Consider the following 6,626-nt stretch of genomic DNA (forward strand, 5'->3'; position numbering starts at 1 on the left):
TGCATAAAATCTGCCAATAGTTTAGAAATGAGGCATCAGCAAAGAGGATTATTGGTCTACCTAAATAATAATACAACCATTAAGAGGATAACATTTTCCAATTGCAATTACATGCCTTAATTTTAAAGAAGCTATCATTTACAATAATTTGGCAGATTCAGTCCATATTTCTTTCACAAATTTATTTCTTCGTTATGCCTCAAAACAAATTTATGGTGCATTTATGTTTGTGAAGATAATTTGCTTAGTTTATTGTGAATGGAAATCAGTAATTACATACAATCTCATTTTCTACAGACATAAAGTTAATTCATGGTAGTAATTTTACACAGAATATTAGCCTGTGTTAGTTATGATGAAAATGTTACTGTGGCAAATGCTCTATTGCAGTATAATTCCCTTGGACTTGGTGAAAAGGAAATACTGACTTAGTAAATAACACTTAACTCATCGATTTTGTGATGATTTTGGGTGATTCTAAAGATGTATTAATGATTATAGGGAAAATCCTTATCTGGGCCTAAAATCACAATTTCTTTTGTGAGTGGGGAATGGAAGCTTATGGAAAAATAAACATTTCAGGAAGTCCAGCAGCAGATAAGCACTGCCAGATTCTGGAAGTGAGTCTTTGATAATGGTGAGGAAAGCAGTAGATCCCCTTCTCCAAAGAATTTAAATGGAATCCCTGGATTTGGAGATCTAAAATAGTCAAAACTAAATAAGATGTCTGGAGGCAATGATTCTATATTAACATTCCAGTCAATGTTTTTGTTATAACCAGTCTTTTCAAGCATGCTATGTCTGAGCCTTTTGTGGTAGATATTAAAGGAAATTATATTAAAGGAGAAAAAAAAAAAAAAAAAAAAAAAAAAAAAAAAAAAAAAAAAAAAAGAAGAAGGAAAAAAAGGAAGAGATGTTGCCTTTTGCTCATATCCTGGATATTTACACAGAAGGATGAGCAATAATTCAGTGTAAACCTAAATGTTTTGCCCTGGACACTTTTGGGTTTACAGTGCATTCCTCCAGTTCTTTGATGGAGATTCCACCTGAGAAGTGGGAGAGAAAACCAAATTATTTATTTTCTCCCCCACCCCCCAAAAAAGCTGTTGAAACACAAACATTTCTCATGGGAGGGGGAGACAACAAAGGAATAAGTGACATTTTATTTTATGGCATTGCAGAACTGTCTGCACTGTTGGCCTGGCCTTTGGATGTCATCGTGTCCAGTGGCAGAACTCTGTTCCAAGCTGTCATTTGCCCTACACTGAAACAAAAAAATTCATTAATCTGCTCTGGGAATTTTAATTTTCTTGGTTTTCTGAAACAGTTAAATAAGGATAATTTGCCATTTTGGAATGAACCTCCTTGGGGATTTGGTAGTGGTAGTCCTCCAAATATGTTGTTACAGAAAAGTGTTGCACTCCCAGATGAACATAAGGTACACAAATCTGTAATTAGCCTTTATATCACAAAATGTATGAAAATGTTATACACTGTAAAATATCTGCCATCTCATTAAAAGTAAATGAGGTCTGGCAAACTCTGGATCTGTAGAATAAGATGATTTCCAAAGTGTTATGCTGTTAAGAATTTTTAAAGGGATCTTTGATTTCAAGGTCTATTGTAAGTATAGCTGTGTGTAATCCATAAATTGTTATTGCATAGGATTAATGGAAGTATTTAATCATTTAGCCTGAAGTTGCATTTAAAATTAGGAATCTGAAGCTCCTACTGCTTTTGGAAAAGTTGATTTTCATCTTTTTGGTTGATGTCACAAAATACTTCTGACCCAAAGTAATGCTGTCAAAAATAAGGAATTTCAAAGGAAGGAGTTCGTTCCAAGGAGAAATTCCTGCTGAATTTCCTGAGAAATTCCAAGCTGAGCCTCCCCTGGCCCAGCCTGAGGCCGTTCCCTCTGCTCCTGTCCCTGTTCCCTGGGAGCACAGCCCGACCCCCCCGGCTGTCCCCTCCTGGCAGGGACTTGGACCATCCAAAAATATTGCTTCTTTTAAAGGAAATTTAAAAAATTAGTATGAAATTAATTTACTTCTACAAGACTAAAATCCTTTTTTAGCTCAAAACCTTTTCTACTCTGAATAGACAGTGTTTTGGGGTGTTTTTTCTCCTCCTTTCCTGGCTTTGCATTTTTTGTGTACCGTGTAAAAATATGTAAAATAAATGTATTTTATGGCAGAGATGGTCCTGTAATGGGTTCATGCTGTTGCTATCTGCCTGAGTTATTGATTTTGTTTGGAACTTCTAAGTGCTCCTGGAACACAAATTAAGAACAATCATTATTTTCTGTATCTGTGCATTCTCTCCCAGTAAGTTCTTAAAACTTTTAAATCAGGAACAAACATGCATAACACCTAACAGAGAGCCTAATATCAGTTAATTTCTGCTTTAACAAAAGAAATAAATAGCACCAGTAACCAGCTGCTTTATAACCTGTCATTTGGGCACAGCAGAAAACTGAGAAGTCAACAACTTATCCAAAGGTTGAACTTCTTACTTATAAAATAATGAATTAGCAGCAACAGAGAGTTTTCTGCCTGTTGTATTGCCTGTCACCTCAGTCTTCCCTTTGTGCTTAGAATTTGAGACTTTATGTGGGAGGTTGGAATGTTTAAGGGGAAATATCTTGAAATGAGTTATGCCCTGGAACAACTACTGTGGAAGTGTAAAGCCTGAGAATTAAAATAGTGAATATCACCTTGGTGGAATCAAACAGAAGCTGTAAAAAACCCCTCTAAGTTACACGATTTGTCTTACAGGATGTATGTGTGTGTGTAAAAACGTAAACACTGAGTTATTTTTTGGTTTCAGAGTCCTGATGAGTTCTGCATTTCACCAAGAGAAATGAATTCCCAAGTGTCCAATGTCCTGCTCCATTTCTAGGGGAAATATTGTGGTGGCAGATGTCACTCTGTTCCTTAAATCTTCACAGTCAGTGGCCTTTTTTTTTTCATCCAAACTCACACATTGCTGCATATTCAGAGCTCTTAAGATATGAGGTTGTCTTTTGAAAGGAATTTTATGTATGTAAGTATATACACATTTAGTAAAAACTAGATAAAATATTATGTAAATTATATTATCTCAAGAGGGAGATGAAAGCAATTGGAGACTGCAACATGTCACTCCAGAAAAACTTTTTGTTCAAAGAAATACTTGTATTATTAGTTCAAAATTAACTCAGAAGTGAGTATTGCTTTGAGGAGAGGCTACATGGACTTTGAAATGATGCAGCAGAGCATCAAAACAGTCACAGTAATGACTTGTGATGTTGTGGGTGTTAACAGAGCTATCTCCTCTTAAGCAGATCTTTCAAAAACTGCTTTTTGGGGTTTTTTTTTGGTTTTGTTGTTTTTGGGGGTTTTTTACAATTACAGAATAGACTTCTTATAACTGAAAAGTAGTTCAAGAGAAACAAAATGAGACTCAGTCTATCTCTGCAGTGATCAAAAGATTTAACATTCTACAGCATTCATTTTACCTGCTTGAAAAAAAAAAAAAAAAAAGAAGGTAAGGAAAAACTCTGTAGAATGATTGAAATTGAATTTTCAGGCTATTAACATCTTTAAAAATGGAATCATGACACAAAGTTAATTTCCTCTTGCTTCTCATTTTGGAACGAAGTACAGTAATTTCTGTCAAGGTGGGAGGAGATTTTAGGAAATGAGCAAGCTGCAGTTTGGCTGGGGATGGACATGAATGTGCCTTGGCTCTATCCCTGTTTCTGCTGCTGTAAAAGTTACCTTGTGCTGCCACCCTGACTTCTCCAAACGACAGGGAACTGGAAATACTCCACTGAGCCATTACTGGGTTGGTTCCAAAGTCACTGAACTCGCAGGAGTTTTCTCCTCTGCTCCGTTCCCACGCTGGCTCTTGGGGTTAGGCTCATTTGTTAACAGGCTGCTGCAGTGCCTGGTAGCCTCAGCCACGGATCAATGTGCTAAACAATGAGCAATCAGCAGCAAATGGATGGGCTGTGCCCAGAGAGGTTCCAATCCAAGGGCTGCAAATACATAACTTACTCAGCTGGTGTTCAGTGTGTCCTGCAGAAAGCCCCACGCGGCAGGGCCGGGCAGGTGGATGGCAGGAGCTCCTGCTGCACATCAGCCATGCACAGGAGCCCCATCTGTCTCCAGGAGCCCCGTCAGGCACACAAACAGCTGCAGGCTGGCACAAAGGCTGCCATCCCTGCCCTTCCTTTATCCTCTTTCAGAGGCTCCAGCCCAACTGGAACTTCTGACCTGACATAGTTGTTGTGTTCTCGTTCTGCTGCTCCCCTTGAAAGGCGTTTCTGTAATGAACGCAGAGCGATGGGGTTTGATGTCCTGAATCAGAGGATTGCAGAAAAAGACAAAATCATCCCTGTTAGTTCAAAGAGTGTGCCAAAAGAACAGCTTCAGCTCCAGGTACACAGAAGCCTTGCTGCCTCACAGCCACTTTGACTTTCATTAGTTTATTGATTGCTTCCAACTGTTGCAGAAAGAGTTGAGGCTCAGGCATTGTGAAATGGCTCTTTGATTGCTAACAATTTAGGAATTCTGGTGGCTAGCAATATGAGCAGCCCTAAATTGAGAGTTTTTGCTGTATTATTCAGGGAGGAGGGGGCTCTAAGGTGAATATGTACAGACTTTGGCCGCACACACACACATTTAGCAGGGAGCCAGTGTGCCCCTGCCCTGTGACACTGGTGTTGGTGCAGCCACTGTCTGCTCGGGAAGAGAGTTACTGAAAGGAGAAAACTGGCTCTGGGGGAGAACCTGACTCCCACAGGCTTCATTAACACCTGGAATATTTTCATGGAACATAGTGAATCAACTGTTCCATTCAGAAAGTGGAGCTTTGTCACCCTGATTTTTTCAGCCTTCTGATGTTATACATTTTCTACTGGAGCTTTCTCACGCTTGTAATATAAACAAAGAATGATGTTTTGTAAATAATACATTTCTTTTCAGGGGGAAGGAGAAATTGATAGACTTCTGGTTTGACCAGTGGGGTCAGAGAGGTGTCATCCCTCAGTCAAAGTCCAAACCTTATTTAAACCCTAAACCCAAAATAAACCAGCTTCTTCTTTCTCATTTCTCAACCTGATGGGTGAGTGTAGTTTTTTCATGTCTGTCTAGTAACAGAGTTTCACTTAGATATTCTGTCCCACTGCTTTATTGTCCTTTTCCAGAGAGTGGTTAGATGTACACCCAGCACCTGCTTGGAGCCCAAGTGATGACCAGGCTGAATTTGTGTACTGTTGGAAGATTCTAGCAGCAGTGCAAAGCCAGAAATTAGGGGCTTATGCCTTTGCCTATCAATAAAAGCATTTTACTCTTTACCAGCAGAAGTTAAAATCATTTCTATGGCACAGAGAAGTGTTATGTAGATTCTCCTGGTGCTCTGGAGGAGCTGAGACACCAGAGCCAGTTTACCTGCACTAAAGTGCTTTGCACAAGCAAAAGCAGGGCAAGCAAGGAGCCAGGCTCAGGTGTCTCCTAAAAGCAGAGCATTATACTGGGTTAAGGAGCTCTAGGGAGCCTTGTTACTGTCAGGATTAGCAAGGGAAATTGCAAAGGATGGAGGGATATAAAAATTGAAGTTTGCAACTTAGGTGCCCAAATCCTCTCTGCTCGGTGTAGTCTGTGGCTGGGCACATGAGCCTCTCTGAGTGGCAGCTTCACAACTGCTGTTACAGCCTGTAATTGGTTTTCCTTCCCTTACAATGCCTGCAGACTTTCCTTGGACATGGATGGGTTTCCTGCAGGTCATAAGCATATTTTAAACCCAGTAAAATAGAAAATATTTTTTCTTTTTTCCTGTGGCCTGCTTAGATTATTTTTTCCTCTATCTAAGGCCATTCTATGCACTAAAATTTTGCTAAAGGTGGTTTGCTCTTGCAAATTTCAAGCTTGACATTGGTTGGGAAGAAAGTCTTAGGGAGGATATTACAAGTGAGAAAAAGAGATTGTCCCTCTCTGTGCCAGGATTCACTTTAGGGGTTTGTGAAATATCTGGAACAATAATCCCAGTCTGATGTGGGTCAGTTCCTAATTAAAAAAAAATACTTATTAACTGATTTCTTCCAGTGCACACTCTTCCCATTCCTTCTGTATCCAAGTGCAGGAGCTCATGCTGCAGGTCAGGGATGTTTCTTTCCCACATTAACTTTGGGCCAGGCTGAGAACTCCAGAAAGCTTTGTCATAAATACTTTAAACTTTACTGCCTCTCTCGGGGTTCTGAGACTAAAGTGAGCCTCCAACTGCTGACACAACCCTCTTTATGTGATTCTGACTTCTCCACAGAATGCAAACATTCTTCCTAATTAGGGCTAAGGCTGTGAATAGGCCATTATTCCACTTGTATCCAGGAGGTTGTTCTGCTGGAGGATAATAAAGGGGCGCTGGAAAACAGGTATCAACAAATGAATATAGAATGGTATATTAAACATCCCACAGTAAATGCTAAGTAAATATAATAAATCCTAGGTCATGGTAGAAACTGTAGCATTTGGTGTTGGTGGCAAAGCACTAATGAGAGGAGTTTGGGAGCTGCAAATGCTGGAAGGAGTGAGCCTGTCAGCCTGTCACAGTCAGCAGTGTGCAGACCCGTGCTGTGATCCCAGGCC

Source organism: Zosterops lateralis (genome assembly GCF_965231275.1).
Source record: "Zosterops lateralis genome assembly, chromosome: 12".
Taxonomy (NCBI): domain Eukaryota; kingdom Metazoa; phylum Chordata; class Aves; order Passeriformes; family Zosteropidae; genus Zosterops; species Zosterops lateralis.